A 17,849-nucleotide genomic window follows, 5' to 3' on the forward strand; every position below is an offset into this window, starting at 1 on the left:
TCTTTGATATAGTGCTAATAATAACATAATTATATATAGACCTTGACCGCAAGACATTTGATGCCACCTGTACCTGAGTTAACATGTTAATTATTATTCAATTATATCAATGATGTCATTTATGTCCTTCTGCCCAGAGTTACTCGGCTTTGTAATTACTTCTTGCATTGTTCTTATAAATTGGTAGTTTAATACAAGATCTTCAGTTGGAAACTAGACCTTGCACTGTCCACGCCGACTTCCAGATCGTGTAGAAATCGCCAACGCAGTACAGTTAAGGCTACACATGAAGATAATATGGTAATGAGGTCATAATGAGGTTTGACGTCATGACAGTTGCTCCGCCTTGATAGATCCATATAAGGAAATAGAGCTCAAATAAGCTATTTAATGATGATTGCAAGAATATGTATTGAATGTCTGTATTTTCAGGTTTAAAAAAATTAACATTACTGATTTTCTCTTATATAGTAACAACACGTCTTCGAAATAATTCTCTTTTTATTGTGTCGTTTGGCTGCATTCGGCTTCAGCCAAGCGCTTGCACTCGGTGACACGGAGACACGGAATGCTGTTTACATCTAAAAACGTGGCGACAGCAGCTGAGATACGCAGTGGATAAATGCAACAATCAGGCAATCTTTAAAGAGAATAGGGATAAAATAAGAGACCTGGGCCTTGTTTATCTTTTTGATGAGAAGATGATGACGTTATATCGGGAAATCATGGAAAACTGAGACGATCCGCACTACCTCCCTAGGTCCCTTTCTGTTCATTAAGGTGTGTATCAGTATGTGCATAGGTATTAACATGTAGACATACTATTCTTTACATCGATGTAAAATAACCTTGAACATGTACAATAAGATGTATTGTTACAGTCCGTCACAAACTGCAATGCAGTGCCTTGTGTGTAACCCCCCCCCCCCCCCCCACACACACACACACACAAACACAAAAACACACACATTATGAAAGTTGCACACTTTTAAATATGCAATGATGTTGTCCTTTGGCATACATGTACAAACATGTAACATAATATAAACACAGCACGCCATGATATTAAATAGTATAATTTAGATGCAGTCACACTTACAGTGTATTTGTGAAGTCAAACTGCACAGTGTACAATGTATGTGCACTGTACATACAAGAGTATAAGACCCTATTTATTTTAATTTATACCTCTGGCAATCAAAAATATGTGAATTTTAAGATTTCAGTTTTTACCAGTGCTTCATATTTTAAATTCATCATAGCACTTTTACTATCTATATCACTAGGCTGTAGATTAATTTGTAGAATTTCTACATTAATGAAGATAAAATGTTTGAATTTTCATTTGTGTGACTACATGTACATTAAGTCAGTCTAATATGTATATACATGTATTTATGTACTGTTTATATGTATAATTCTTTTGTCATTGTAGCTATCACAGAACTGGTTAAAACTGGCATTTACATCAGCTAGAACTATCAAAATAGATGCATCAATTTCTCCACTGGGTATGATCACACTAAAGCATTTCACATTAATTTTAATATTCTGCCAGTGTTAAATATTTTTTTTAAATGTTGTATAGGTGAAAGAATTAAATGTTATCTCTAGTATATTGATTTTTTTTTTTTTACTTAAATTAAGTATAGCTACCAATTCTACTTTTGCAAATGTCATAGGTTTCAATTTCCCAGAAAAGTTTTGTATCAAAAGTTTGTTTCCATTTATTTTTTGAATTTCAGAAAATACAGTATAGCATGGTTTGTTTTGTACAATGCAATGTCATTTCATTCTACAATAGTAATCATTATGTTTTTCACTCATTACATATATATTGTGTTGTAGCTACTCCCAAACAATTTGAACAATGCATTCAGGCAGCAAGTGTTTCCACCAATAAAATAAAAAGGTATGCTCCATATAAGCTCTAAACCATACATATTCCTAGCAAGATTATTGAAATGTTTTGATAATAAAAACAGTAGCGTCATGTATATGCTTTCCATGTTTCTCAATGCATTGTTTTGAGTATCACTTTTTTAAAACACCAGTGAACCTTCCGTAATGGTATTTCATTTTGTTTTCAGAATTGATTTCATCCAGAAGAAATGTTTGAACTGTGGACTGTTTGAAATATTTTGCACCTGCTCAGAAATCCCTTCACAGCTTGTCTTTGAATTTGAAAGGCTGTTTTTAATTAAATAAATTTTCTAGATAACTAATACTTTGAATTTTTAACAGTACAATGGTGTGAAAGTTTGAAGGCTGTTAAGATTTGAGTATCTTTACTTGCATGTTTTCTGACAGGTGCGTAGCTGCTTATACGCAAATACGCAGGTGCGAACACATCGTTTACAAATCTAAAAAAATGGGGGGGGGGGGGGGGGGGAGGAGGGAGAGATTTGTGAGAAGAGAAAAAATATCAATACCATCCAGCAAATATTTGTGTTTAAAATTATTTTATCTCATACTGTTTCGATTCAAATTCAAATTCTATATTACCATATCTTTATAAAAAAAAAATTAAAAAAAAATTGTAATGTTTGATTAAATCATTGCCAAAACCAAATAAAACATTCATTAATTTGTAATTCTTCTACAACACATTGATAATTTATTTTAAGATCTTTGAGAAAATATCAACCGTTGAATGCTGTGATCAACTAGAATATAATTTGAAATATTATTTTTGTTAAAAATTGAAATTATTAATTATATTGGTTGCCGAAAGATGATACCAATATATCTTTTAAAAAAATATTCAGGCTCTACATGTACAATAAATTTGCACGGAAGTATTTAACTTTGTGTTAAAAACAATATTACTATGTCTTGTATTTTCTAAAGAAAATCGAAATGGCATGATTTTGAATGAAATATTTGGTAAAAACCATGAGCTTCCTGGGACTTCGCCCCTGTACCCTCATCTGGACCCACTGGGGGTCTCAAAGCGGACCCCAGCCGTTCTCTGCGTACATTTCACGTCCATTCTGGTATGCGCCTCTGTGTTTTGGGGTACAACAAGATCTAAATTTCAGCATGTATATTGTGTTCACCTGTTCTTTAACAGAGTATCTGTTTCTGTATTACAAAGTTTTTACTATGATTATCTTGTTTGCGCATTGATTGATAATTACTCAAAAACATGAGACTAAAGCCCCCCCCCCCCCCCCCCCCACGCCGGTATGATTTGTGCTACAACACCCAAATAAGTAAAACCTGATATAAACACTGTTGTTTAATAATTTATTTTTAACATGCCAGTAAGTATATAGTATCAAAGGACCCAGAGGCAAACTGGTTGGGGGGGGGGGGGGGTTAGATCTGTAGAAAGGAAAACAGGTTATTAAATACAGGAGTAAGCACCCCAATCCCTTCCTTCTGTTCTTAAAACTTTCAACGTAGTCTAGAATCCATAAACAGTTGAAGGTTTGATAACTAAAATAATCACATATGAAAAAAAAAACAAAAAACAAAAAACAAACTAAGTTCTGTTGGAGATATTTTTTCTGTGTGTCTACTGAGGAAGAATAAATGTTTTATCATTGATAGGGGTTGTCTATTTTTTATTTTTATTACAAATGACTGAATCTTTCAATATTTTTAACCATGGGCATTTTCCAATTTATTTACATGATGGATGTTGCGGCAAATTTTAGGCGAACGGAGGAAATACGGTAGGTGTCAAATACGTCTTGTGTAGCGTATAAAAGAACGAAGATATACAAAACAAAGTAAAGTCAAAGATTTTTTTATGCATACCGTTTTGATTTAGTGAAATAAAGCCCAGCGCAGTCCGTAGGTATTTGTTTTAAATTTGCGAGGTACATAAACTCTACTAAGTACCACAGAGTTATCTCCCATGCTGGGTCAATGATGCGTTTGAAAACTATATTTAGAATGAATGTGTTAATATTTCAATTTTTAATCAAAAAGTGCAAGGGCAAGGCGACAATCCAAGAGGTAGGTTTTTATTTTAAATTCTTTATTTTGCTGTATAGTTTTTAAAAAGTGATGCTCATTTCTTTGTAATTCATTAGGCAATTTAAAATTTCCGATTAAATGATGAAAAATACCCTATTTTTGAATACTGGTGTTTGTTTTCAATGAATAACTTAAATATCTCAGAAATCTGACTGAATGAGCATTAGTTTTTCGATAGGATAGATACCAAGGGACACAATGAAACCTTGTGCAGTTCAAATATTGTTTGCCTTGCCCTTGCACTTTTTGGTTAAATTTGACATTTCATATTTTGACCTTAAATCGGAGCTCACGTGACTTTAGAGGGTCACATGATGACAAAAAATACCGATGTGAAAAGCGATGGACAAACTCTTCATAAAGCCATTAAGATATTTCAGATAGAGTTTCATGCTAAAAAATAAGACGGTTGAACTTTAAGTGTCTCGTTTTTGGTGCCTTTTTATAGAAAATGTTGCCTTAACTGTACTGCGAAGTTTTGGATCGTTATTAAATTATTAAACGAAGTACCGACTTGTGTATTTCTACCGGTCATATTTGGTGGAGAATCCGGAGGGTAATTTTACCCAGGGCTACTACATATATTTTGTAGTAGTTAGATCCTAGTACCTCATACAGCCAAGCGAGTTTGCCATCCTTCATACCAGAATTCACAAACCATGGATATTTTTCCATTTGTTCCTGCTTGGATGCGAACAGTCCAACCGCGCTTCACCTTGCAACAATGTGGACGCTGCGGATTAAGGCACGTATGGACCGTTTGCAACGCAAGGACGTCAACATGTTTCAGGTGTGGAAGAAGAGGACACTATGCACGGATGTGTAGAACACGGAATCCCCAAACCATCTGCGCTGTCTCTTCTATACCGACACGTTCCATCGAAACACAGACGGACGAAACTTGTACGGTGCGAAGAAAATCAAAAAGAAAGCAGATCAGAGACAGAGAGAGAATCATCAAATTTCGGACAACCCGTAAAGAAAAATCATGTTTAAGTGAAATGCCCTTCTCTTCAGTAAGTGTGATTGAAAATCATTCTGAAACTTTGGAAACCCAAGCTGAAAAGTTCCGGGAACAGGCGGCATCCTACAAATCAGATGCTCGATTTTATAAAAACAAATGGATGTGTGAGCGGAAAACGTCTCATGTTCGACAGTCAGACAAAGACAAGACTATCAAAGAACTCCGGGAAAAACTCTCAACTGTAGAAAAGGACCTTGAGGAATCGAAAAAGGTGATAACCGACTTTCAGAGTGACACCAAAAAAAGAAACGGGAACAGATTAATTCCCTCCTGAAAGATAAAGAGTTTCATTCCTCAAGGAAAGCAATCTACAGTGGACCGCCCCGTGGAGCCAGGAAACAGGATCCAAGGATTTCAAATATTGTCAGAAGTATGCCCGACAACACGAGACAAACTTGGAAACACGAGGACGTGTTTCGGGGGGCAAAGGGGTACTGTGACCGTGTGAAATGAACAGATTTTGAGTGACAATTATTTTCTTTGATATAGTGCTAATAATAACATAATTATAGACCTTGACCGCAAGACATTTGATGCCACCTGTACCTGAGTTAACATGTTAATTATTATTCAATTATATCAATTATGTCAATTATGTCCTTCTGCCCAGAGTTACTCGGTTTTGTAATTACTTCTTGCATTGTTCTTATAAATTGGTAGTTTAATACAAGATCTTCAGTTGGAAACTGGACCTTGCACTGTCCACGCCGACTCTCAGATCGTGTAGAAAACGCGAAGTTTTGGATCGTAATAAATTATTAATCGAAGTACCGACCTGTGCATTTCTACCGGTCATATTCACCACATTGAATTAGAAGAGCAATCAACGTACATCACAACATTCACAACCCATTCACAAACCCGGAAGCTCCTGGGTTTTCGTGTATTTTAAGAGTAAAACCAGGCACAATAATAGGGGTATTGGTTAGTTTATATTTACCAAAGTTTGGCATTATTAATACTAGTCATATCATACTTTGAATAGAGGGGGCCCAGCCCCCGGAAGCTCCTGGTTTTTTGTGTATTTTAAGAGTAAAACTAGGCACAATAATAGGGGTATTGGTTAGTTTATATTTACCAAAGTTTGGCATTATTAATACTAGTCATATCATACTTTGAATAGAGGGGGCCCAGGGGGCGAAGCCCCCGGAAGCTCCTGGGTTTTCGTGTATTTTAAGAGTAAAACCAGGCACAAAATTAGCGGTATTGGTTTGTTATATACCAAAGTATGGCATTATTGATATTAGTCGTATCATACTTTGAAAATTTTAGGGGGGCGTACGCCCCCCACGCCCCCCCCCCCCTTAAATCCGCCAGTGCCTACACCAGTGGTAATAACACCAGAATTAACAATATTTTCTTTAGAATTACATAAAATTTTATTAATAATCTACTCTGTATCACAAGTAACTCTTGTTGGGTCAAGAATACTTCGATAAAAACTAAATAAATTTAAGATGTCCATATCAGATTTGCATACTGTAATACATGGTTGCTTTTTTTCTGGGTATACAGATATTGATGTCCTCAATAATGATTTGTTTCACAGTCTGTGCGTAGATCTACTTCCCAGTGGTCATTAAAAGAAGTTTGGGTGGGTGGACGATAACAAACTCCAACAATAATAGGTTTAGCTTTTGGTAAATAAAGTGCTAACCATAGCGACTCCAAATTTTCGTTGTCTATTGACTTAATAGCTCTATCAATACACCTCTAGAATTTACCCATTTGTATGTTGGAAATTTATGATATACGCCCTACTTTTTCTTTTATAAGAATAAGTACATTAAAAATGGCGGGAAAAGATGAACTTTGTTGTCACATTTCAAAATTTATAGCATTTTGATCATATTAAAACTTAACAATAAAGTTCACGAGTATAGCTGTCCAAAGCAAAGCTATATATAACCGTAAAATTAAGAAGTTAATTTACGGAGCCATTTGAGGCACTTATCATATATTGCTATTTTTTAAGAATCGGTGAGTACCACGAATCAATAAAATACCAGGCTATTTTGTTATTTTATTTATATATTGTAGTCAATCTCATTGACAATATAAAACGTTGAAATATGGAATCTTCGGAATAAAAATTTCAGAATCGATGTGAATATGACTTTTTATACTGATATAAATTTCGAAGGCTACAGAAATGAATCTGGCAATACTGGAGGTCAGAAAATTCACAGACTATTCGGGGACACGCCCAAGTTAATGCTGCTTCTTCGTCAAGTTTTTAATAACAGCCACAGTGATATACACGAGTATTTTAAGGAATGACTTATTTTAGAAAGGAGTTTTGAAACTCGGACATAAATCTACTCGATTAAACTGTATACCTGTAACACAGGTGAATCCTGAGTGGTTCAATCTTCTTAAAATTAATGTACCTGGGAGTATTCTTACAGTATCAAAACTGTAGAAGGAGTAGCAATTTGAATGTATTTGACAGATATTTATATTTTTAGAAACCATGGCAACACCGTTCACTGAAATCAAAAACTGATACACAGAATTATGTATCTTAGTGTAGTATACTTGTGTGCCTAGTTATATTGAAATCAGACCAAAACTGTGGGAGGAATAGCATTTTGAAAGTATTTCACTGAAAATCTATTTTTTTAGTAACCATGGCAACACCATTCATCAAAATCAAAAACCAATACATAGAATTGTGTATCTTAGTGTATTCTACTTGTGTGCCAAGTTATATTGAAATCGGACCAAAACTGTAGGAGGAGTAGCATTTTGAAAGTATTTCACAGAAATTCTAGTTTTTAGTAACCATGGCAACACCGTTCATCAAAATTAAACACCGATATACAGAATTATGTATCTTAGTGTAGTCTACATGTGTGCCAAGTTATACTGAAATCAGACTAAAACTGAACAGGGATTAGCATTTTGAAAAATTGTTTTCAGACAGACAGACGACGGACAACTTACTATCGCATAAGCTCTTCTGGTCTCTAACCAGTAGAGCTAAAACAAGAAATGCATAAAGCCAAATTGTTTACGATTTAAAAATTATATTAGAGATTCTGAACTTCCATTAGATATAGTAAAAACTACTACATCTCTTTCTGAAAAATACCACCGTAGAAATTAATTAAACCAGTAGTTAATAAATCCCTATCCGAACTAAAGAAATCAGAAACAAATCCTCTTGTTTTTCAACAAAAATTAGCCGAAATAAAACAATCTAAACATCCTACAGTACTTTACACAGATGGTTCAAAGGTCAGAGGCAGGGTTGCTGCTGCTGCAGTGGTCAATAATAATGCTTTTTTCTACACGACTTCCAAACGAAGCAGCGATTTTTACAGCTAAAGCAAAAGCTATACAACTAGCTTTTGAATATATAAAATTCTTTTACAATATTTTCACACTCGCTTTCATGTTTAAAGTCCATACACAATATGAAGACTGATCATCCATACATTTTGGGTATATTAAATAAGTTCTATCATCTCACTAAACAAGGTAAAAATGTCGAATTTTGTTGGATTCCGAGTCATATTGGTATTACGGGTAATAACACGGCTGATAGTTCTGCAAAAGCTGCTCTTCAATATGAAATTGTACCTTTTAAAATTCCTTACACTGATCTTAAGTACGTAGTGAAACTTTACATAAATATTTTGGGATTTTTGTGATAATAATAAACTGTATACCATACAAAACAAAGTTAATCAATCATCCGACTTTGGCCTGAAACGTCAGAGCGAAGTCATTATTTCAAGAATAAGAATAAGAATTGGACATTCTAGGTTTACCCATTCATATTTACTGAGCGGGGAACAACAACCTGAATGCATATCTTGTGACGGTGCAATAAACCATATATTGTTAGAATATTCTGATTTTACGCTTGTTCGAAATAAACTTTTTAATGGTGTTCAAACGCATGATCTTTTTACAATTGTAAGTCCTAGTACAATTTTACAATACTTGCAAGAAACTGATTTTTACAATAAGATTTAATGTATATATTATTATTGGCATTTTTGTAGTTTTCAATTTAACTGTTTTTTATTTTTAAATTTGAAGTCCGTCGGATGGGACGTAAAACGGTGTCCCGTGTCAAGGATTACAACCCCCTTGGCACGCTAAAGATCGTTTCTCTGGTTTTCGGAAAAGAGTAGGCTCATTGGGGGCCACCAGAGAAACCCAAAAACTTTCAAAACCGTTTATACAGTATTTAAATTCATACCGCCGAAATATGGCTGAAATATTGCCGACTCGGCGTAAAACAACAATAATCAATCAATCAATCAAGTGTGACGACAACATCTTTGCCAAAGACAATTGCATCATCTAAATAAGAAGGACATTTTTTCAAGGAGACATTTCTGAAGATGGAATCCAAAAGCATTTCAAAAGTGGCGGATGCATTTGTTAACCCAAAGGGCATTACTGTAAACTGAAATAATCCCCTATGTGATGTAAATGCTGTCTTATCTTTAGCTTGTTCATGCATCTTGATCTGCCAATAGCTACTGGCAAGATCAATAGTACAAAAGCATACTTGACCTGAAAGGGTAACTAATGTCTCGTCAATGCGAGGAAGAGGGTAAGCATCTTTTTTGTGTTACCGAATTTAATTTTCTTAAGTCTATACAAATTCTTAGTGTGCAATCTTTCATTATAACTAAACATATGTTTGCGGACCATGGGTTATTACTGGGTTCAATAATTTTATCTTCTAACTTTTTATCAATTTCTTTCTCTTATGATTTCTTTCTGAACCATGGGGTATCTCTGGGTTGCATTTTGATAGGTGTGTGTTAACCTGTATTGATTATGTGTGTGGTTATGTTGGTCTGCCTTAACTTTTCTCCAGGTTCATGAAAAATGTCCTTGTATTCAAGACTGAGATGTTTTTGTTCTTCGGTCAAACATGGGTGAACTGTATCTAACACAGGTTGTTAATGCTCTGGAAAATCTTTATCTTTATGCTTGTCAGTGTGAGAATCTGTGCATGTACTGGGATTCTTTATTATCCCACTCACACTCCCTATGGTACCATCAATATCTCTTTCAAGGGTTACAGGCTTCTCTCTGGTGTTTATGACTGATACAATCACTGCTCCCAAACTTGTTTCACAGAGAGAGCTGTCTAGAAAAAGACCCTTACTTGACAGGCTCTTAGAAGGTTCTATCAGTCCCAACCCTCGAGCACAGCTGTTTGTGTAACTCTTAAACAGCTTACATTGACCCTAAGATGTTTTCAAAACCTAACAGTAAACTTATGATATGCTTAATATGGCTTTTTAAAAATCATTTTATATATACCTTGATTGATTGTATGTTGTTTTACGTCCCATTCAATGATTTTTCACTCCTATAGAGACATCACCATATACCGGTGAAGGGCTTCAAATTTTGACCTTTACTCGGCACTCAGGGCCATTGAGCAGTGAAGTATCTTTATCGTGCCATTGTCTGCCGTGACATGGGGCCTAGGTTTTCAAGGTCTCGTCCGAAGGACTCGCAATTTTCACTTCAGTGTGCCGAGGGCATGGCGAAGGAACAATTGCTACCTATATTTTACCGACTTAGGTCAGTCGTGGCCGAGATTCGAACTCATGACTCCCGGATCTCGGAGCGAGCGCTCTACCGATCGAGCTACCGTGAACGGTACATATACCTTGAAATTTTCTTCCTGTGTATCTAACCATGGACAAGCACAAAATTGTCCTTTGAGGACCTGGAAATATGCTTTCTATAAAATGTAACATTTGCACATTAAAACTTGATTACATTGTAAATACATGTGCATGGCTGAGTTGAACAATGTCAAGTTTTAAAAACTTTACTGACAGTTGCCAACCCACATTTTAGTGCTGGTAAATAGCACAAACGAAAACCCTGGTCCTCTACCCTAAACTGGGCGATATCTTTATGTACAGTGTTTGTAGAACTTTTCTCCAAGAAACACTTTCTCTCAGTGGTCTAAGTTCTTTTACTGCAATAATTCATAAAACTATTCTGATCTATGGAATTTATATGACTTAACAGAATGTATTCATTACCAAGAGTTTGTGTTCCAATATCAGAGCATGCTGTAATAATTTTTGAGTGAAAGTTTTAAATGAATTTAATGATAATAAAATGGCATGGAAAATTAATATTGAAGAACTTGGTTAAGTAAAGTATCATGCATCAAAAAATGATTGAATCATTTAGAGGGTATTACTCATCTTGTTGCACAAATTAATAAGCTCACAAACATCTTTTAGAAGTTTCTCTGGAACGATAACTATAGTCCTTGTTGCCACTCGCCATTATTGTGGCCAAACAAATCCTGACTGACCTGAGATGCATCCTCTGTCTCGTTAACATAAGTTTCTTGAGAATCCTTTTAAAAGAGATTATTATAAATACAGTAAACACGCACTCTGTAAATTCTAGCATTTAAACACATTTTTCACATGAAGACAAATAGGCCTAAGAAATAAAATAAAATCATATTAAAAGTCACATAAATGTTCTGGGTACTTTCGGCATCTTCGATATTTACATCGTCTGCCAAACTCGTCATAGTGTGACGTAAGACAAAAATATACAGTATTTCCGAACTCAATCTAGTCTTAATATTCTCGAAGCAGAATGGAATTTTCAAATGTGTATCTGACAAAAACATCTCTAAATGTATTTCATTACTTCTTGTACCGTATTTAATCAGTTACTAATTAAAAATGATCTCATCATCTGGACAAACTTTATTCGCTCCATCCCAATTTTGATCGGGCACATAATCTCGCGGGGAAAACATGATGTACGCCTAATTCGACTTCCGGTACAAATGGAGAAAGGATTTTCACAGATCTGAACAAAATCCACGGTAATCCTTCACTTTAAAGACAAAAATATGACAGTAGTATCAGTTCCAGGAATTATTTGAACACTACTTGTCGTACGATCTTCTTTGTGGTTAAAATCAAGAACATTTCGCAATGCCTGGAGGCAAGAATAAAAGCTTACAGGCCGCACATGGAGGTAAGAAGCTTGAGAAGGGTAACTTTGTGGAATTGTGCAACTTTATTTAAGACAAATGTAAGGACTTTAAATGTCAGAAAGACAGCTTCACTATTACAGACACATTAGATGAATTTAGTAGATTCATACAGGACGGTGAAAAACTCCCTGAAGGCGCATCGGAGAAGACGGCACTCTGTGTCTTGGCCCTATTGTTACCTATCTTAGATGCTATTGTCACTGCAAGAAATAACCATGTTCACACCGACCACGAAATTAAGATAAACAAGATGCAAAGAAGTATACAGAAAGCAGAGTATGCTCAAGATGATCTCGAGCACAGACCTGTTTACCCATATTGTTGTCTCTCAGTATTTTTTATTAGATTTTTCCGTGAGATTTGGAATTTGCCAGCGAGATATCACTTTCCACCGATTTTACATACATTACTAGAGAACAACTACATTTTCTGATTACCATTTCTGTCATTTCTTTTAAACCACCGCGATTTGGCAACCCGACATCACTGAAGTGTTTGAAATATTTCTCTTTTTTAGCGATAAACGTCAAACTGAGACAGATCATAACGAAAACTAACTGCTAAAATCCAAACGAACGGATTTCCGATTTCCGTATTTTCATAATGCCAAAACGTGAGACGTATTTTGAACTCAAACTCCGTACAAAATACGGCGAAATCGTAAGAGTAAACAGGTCTGCGAGCAATATACTAGGAGAAAACCTGCGCATAACTGGACTTCAGGAGACGGAAAACCAAGGTATAGAAAAACTCGCAGAAGCGGTGGTGCAAATGGGGAAATCCATGAAGGTCAACATCTCAGCAAACGATATCAGTGCTATTCACAGAATGGGGAAGAAAACCAACCCATAAAAGAGCCGGCAAATCATTGTTCGCTTTGTGAATAGAACCATCCGTAATGGATTCCTTGTCTCCCGGAAAGAATTAATACAAGAACATTTTTATTATTGAGGACTTAACCCAGCATAGATTTAGACTGTTGCACTTAGTAAAAAGACTCCGATGATGTCAGGTCGGCCCTCACCCGTGATGGGAAAATTCATGCCAACCTAAAGAATCGGTCAAAGGTTCTTAATGAAATCTCAGACGATTTGTTCAAGCTCGGCATCGACAATGTTGACTTTGCTAAACTTTTGGAAGGAGTACAGATTCCCCAACTAACAAACCCAACTGTGTGCATGTACTTTGTTAAAATGTCTGCGGTACTGGTTCTAAATTAAGAAATCCTGATTTTATTGAATTCATAAATAGTTATGATATGGTTTGCCTCACTGAAACAAAATAAGATTTTTATGATAAAATTCATATTGACGGATACAAGTTATTATCACAAGTAAACAGAGTTAATTGTAAAACACGTTCTGGTGGTATTTGTGTTTTTATATGTGAAACCCTTCTTGGATATGTCAGTGTTTTTAAAGGTAAATCTGCATGTTTTGATTGTGTTTTATGGTTTTCTGTTGATTCATTATTTAAAAAAAAACTTTTTCAGTGTTGTTTACATACCACCTGAAAGAAGTGTTTATAGCAATATTGAATTGTTCAATGAAATTGAAACTTTTTTAATTGAAAATGTTGACATAAACAATGATTATTTTTTGTTTACTTGGTGATTTTAATGCTTAAACAAGCAATTGGAAAGAATTTGTTGATATAAACAAGGATATTCTTGACTCATGCAATATCGCATTGGATGATGTAACCAACAAAAATTTAAAATCCCGTTGGGTAGGGGACGATGCTGCATCTTTCAATTCAGCATAGTGATGAAAGTTTTATGTCTGTCACCACATACCAAAGTGGTCAAACTTCTCTTAAATCCAGCCAATGTAAAAAGTGCCGAGCAAGGAACAGCTGCTACCTATTTTTTATCGACTTACGTCAGTCGCGGCCCAGATTTGAACTCACGGCCTTCCGATAACGGAGCGAACACAATTCGTTAAGAAAGAAACTGAAAAGAATTTGACAGCAAAGCTTACGGATCTTCTGCTTCTTTCTTGTTGTCTGTTGACAAAGTAAACTGTACAGAACAATATGTTTCATAACCGGATGAGTAACACACTAATTGATTTGGGGAAAGACTGCTTGGACATCTTCAATTTTTTCACGAATTGCATCTGACAAACAAGGGTTTATCAACATTTACATCGACTTAAGATTTGCACTCTGCTTTGTTGATTCTGCCTTCTTTGGTGACAGTATTAGAGTCAACTATTCTCGCAAAACAAGTCTTTTATGTGACCAACTATTGTTGCCGTTGTTTGCTTGGTTGATATTACACTTTAGTTGTCTGAAAAAGTCCTTTTGATAAATATTGATTTTTTTTAGCTTTTGTTGACTTTAAAGTGTCCAGTCCAAGGACCATTGCTACCTACGTAGCTATTAGTAGCTACCTAAGTATTTAAACCTACTTGAAGTAGCACTTCTACCTACTTTTACCTGTGTTTGAAAATAATATCAAATAATAATTACGAAAATGAATCTTTTAAAAAAGTTTCGCGTGTTTTTTATCGTCTTGTGCATTTGTATAGAAAAATACAGGGTGTTAATTTGAAAACTTTTTGAAGGTGGAGAATGGAGATTGATTGATTGCATGTTGTTTCAAGTCCCAATCGCGAATTTTTCACTCATGTAGAGACGTCTACATATACCGGTGAAGGGCTTTACATTTTGACCTTTATTCGGCACTCGGAGCCATTGAGCAGTGAGGGATCTTTATAGTGCCAGCGCCTGCCATGACACGGGGCCTCGGTTTTAAAGGTCTCATCCGAAGGACCCGCAACTTTCGCTTCAAAGTGCAGAGCGCATGGCGAAGGAACAGTACCCATTTTTTATCGACTTAGGTCAGGCGCGGCCGAGATTCCAACTCACGGCCTCCCGATCAGGGAGCGAGCGCTCTACCGACTGAGCTACCGTGAACTTTTTGGGGAGTAGAGTGGAAATCTCAAATACATTTAATCTAAAAATGCTTGAAGATATTAGAAACTGATACAGGTCTGTAAGACATTTTGGACTTTATTTTGATCCTGGCTATCAAAATATGAATCCTGATGTATTTTTTATGCAAAATTGATAAATCAGAAAGTGTTCTTTTTTTGTCAGAATTTTTTGTGGTATTCATCATCGGTGTGACAAATTCATTTTAATACTCTATTCATATTACAGGATCAAATAAATCTCTTACATAACTTGCCACTTGTCAATGAATGAACTGGATTGGCTTCTTTCAGGTCTTTCAATTTTGAAAGTTGCACATATGCTGCAGTAGTCCTGGCTGACTCTGAAGGAGGAACACTCTACATGGTTATGTAGTGCAAGAAGAGGCTCCTAGGAGATGAGCGGTTTCCATGAGAAAAAGCAAAGCCACAACATGTACATATGGGGATCGTAACCTATAATTGTACATTTCAATCATAATCGTATTGTTTATTAGAGAATTTATGAAATATATGTAAGGCACGCATTCCTAGTAATTGTAAGCAGTACTGGTACTGTCATTCCAAAAAATCAAACATGGTTATAAGTTCATATTAAAAAGATGCTTAAGTTTCTGATTGACAATATTTATGTGGTTTTTGAAGACCAGGTCTTCCAACATTCTATTGGAATTCCCAATGGTATCAACTGCACCCCGTCATTAACAGACCTATTTTTGTATTCATATGAAGCAGAATTTGTTCAAAATCTTATATGTGAAAAGAAGAAATCACTTGCTGTGGCCTTCAACTCGACATTTAAATGACGTACTGTCAATTAACAATAGCTATTTCCCCATTCTTATGTTGACATGATATATCCCGTTGAGCTTGAAATAAAAGATACCACAGAGTCTGGCACATCTGTTTCATATTTGGATATTATACTAGAAAAAGATGTTAATGGTAATCTATCAACAAATCTTCATGATAAATGTCATGACTATAACTTTTCAATCGTCAACTTCCCTTAATTATGCAGCAATATACCATAATCACCTGCATACGGGGTATATATCTCTCAGTTGATTCGATACGCAAGAACATGCTCTACGTATGAACAATTTCTAAAACGAGGTAATTTATTGACAGACAAGTTGATGAAACAAGAATATCAGCAGTCTCGTCTCGTTGTAAGTCATCATTTCGTAAGTTCTACGGTCGATACAATGACCTTGTCAGCAATGTCTATTGTCATTATAATGTCAGTAAATACAATCTATCATTGAGTCAATGATGACTGACGTGTTAGACCATTATTTACACAATGAATTACCGACAAACATCATATGACAGCGAGCACACGGCGGATGTGACCTGCTCACTCCTCCATAGCACGTGATCCCACCTCTGATGTTTTAGAGGTCCGTGTTTGCTCTCCTCCTAATTTGTATTATCTGAATGGACTTTTGAGCTTGAATACTGTTCGTTAAGTCCATAGATTTGCAAACTGTTAGGTAGTAAGTTAACTTAAGTCGTTTGTGGGCACACTTGCCCAGATAGGTAAAGTTTATCATTATTCAGTTCAATCAATTGTGACTTTAAAATTACATACCCCGCTGTGCATGTATAATATGACGACTTGATGGCTCTTGTCTCCCTCTCAACACATATCCAAATCTTGTGTGGGTCATCCTTAACATGTGGGATGATGAGCTCTAAAATCTAACAAGACACATTGATTTCTTTGAAAATGTCATGATGAGAAATCTCTCCAGTTTGACCAGCATGAACGAAAGACTGTCTTTTCCCTAATTTATATTGTTGAGGAACTGTGTCATGTTAGGGTTGTCGTCACACACACCAGCATGTTCAACAATATCGCTTAGAGCTGAACACGATTCATAAAAGGAATGTGTCCGCCATATTTGTTTGGTTTCTCGCTATATCTGAGGGCCCCTATATAAAGCCGCTGACTTGGTCACTGTTCAGTGTAATCAATCGTCACTGGTGTAACGGAAGTATGCTATACAGCACTCGGTAGCGGCAATATATAACTCTAATGCAGGAGAGTAAGATAGTACCAAAGAAACTTACAACAGTGCCACAGGTCAGTGCAGTTTACAAACAAACACTAATACACGTTATATCCCGGTACTGATATCGTAGCTAGTAGTATCTCTTCACCATGTTTTCTGCGGCCGATGGTATTTCCGGAAATTTCATAATATGCGCTGAATAAGCTAATGCTGTAATTTCTGGTTTGACTCACTCGGCACACCTCGGCCGATACGTACCTCATCTAACCTCGGCTGTATCATGTAAACCTCCATTGAACCGGAGCTACTTTATCCGCAATAGGGCTGCGCCCTTTAATTACACGTGCACAGTGTGCTGAATTCGATCCGTTAAAAAACATGTGATTATGTAAAGATACTAGATGCATGTTTCTTGTTACATGTACGTGTTGTTCTTAGTGTTAAATAAATACTTTTGAAAATTTTTATCGTAAGTCAGTTGCATGTTTATTATCGTTTTCAAAGCTTTACGTTTTCCATAAGCGGTAAACAGGCAGCTTTATCACAAATGTTAAGCGGAGACGCATATCAAGTTTCCTTGCACTGCGGAGGTTTGATGAAGGTGACGAAATCAGCCGAGGTTTGCTGAATACGTTTGTCTTTTGCAAGTCTGCGTTTTACGAGATACTCACGTAAAGCCTGTTTTCTAGGTCAAAAGTGCATCCAAGGGCAGAGTTTGATCACCAGTATCCATTGTGTAGGTAATAGTGACAAAAAAGTTATAAAATCACTAATATTAAAACAATAATACCAATAAATCTAACTATTGTATACAAATCGTTAGTCGGAATGTTTTTGCCTATTGACCTTTGACACCGACGCCA

At 35.8% G+C, this 17,849-nt stretch overlaps 1 long non-coding RNA gene across 1 annotated transcript; it reads left to right on the plus strand.

The window, feature by feature from the left end:
• Positions 1-625: 625 nt before the first annotated feature.
• Positions 626-1,899, plus strand: LOC133199770 (uncharacterized). The gene is made up of 3 exons (XR_009722845.1): positions 626-780; positions 1,436-1,511; positions 1,849-1,899. It is a non-coding gene; the product is annotated as an uncharacterized LOC133199770 (long non-coding RNA).
• The last annotated feature ends 15,950 nt before the right edge of the window (positions 1,900-17,849 follow it).

This window comes from Saccostrea echinata, unplaced genomic scaffold (genome assembly GCF_033153115.1).
Source record: "Saccostrea echinata isolate AGI-Se365-2 ecotype Australia unplaced genomic scaffold, CSIRO_AGI_Sech_v1 ptg000036l, whole genome shotgun sequence".
NCBI classification, from domain to species: domain Eukaryota; kingdom Metazoa; phylum Mollusca; class Bivalvia; order Ostreida; family Ostreidae; genus Saccostrea; species Saccostrea echinata.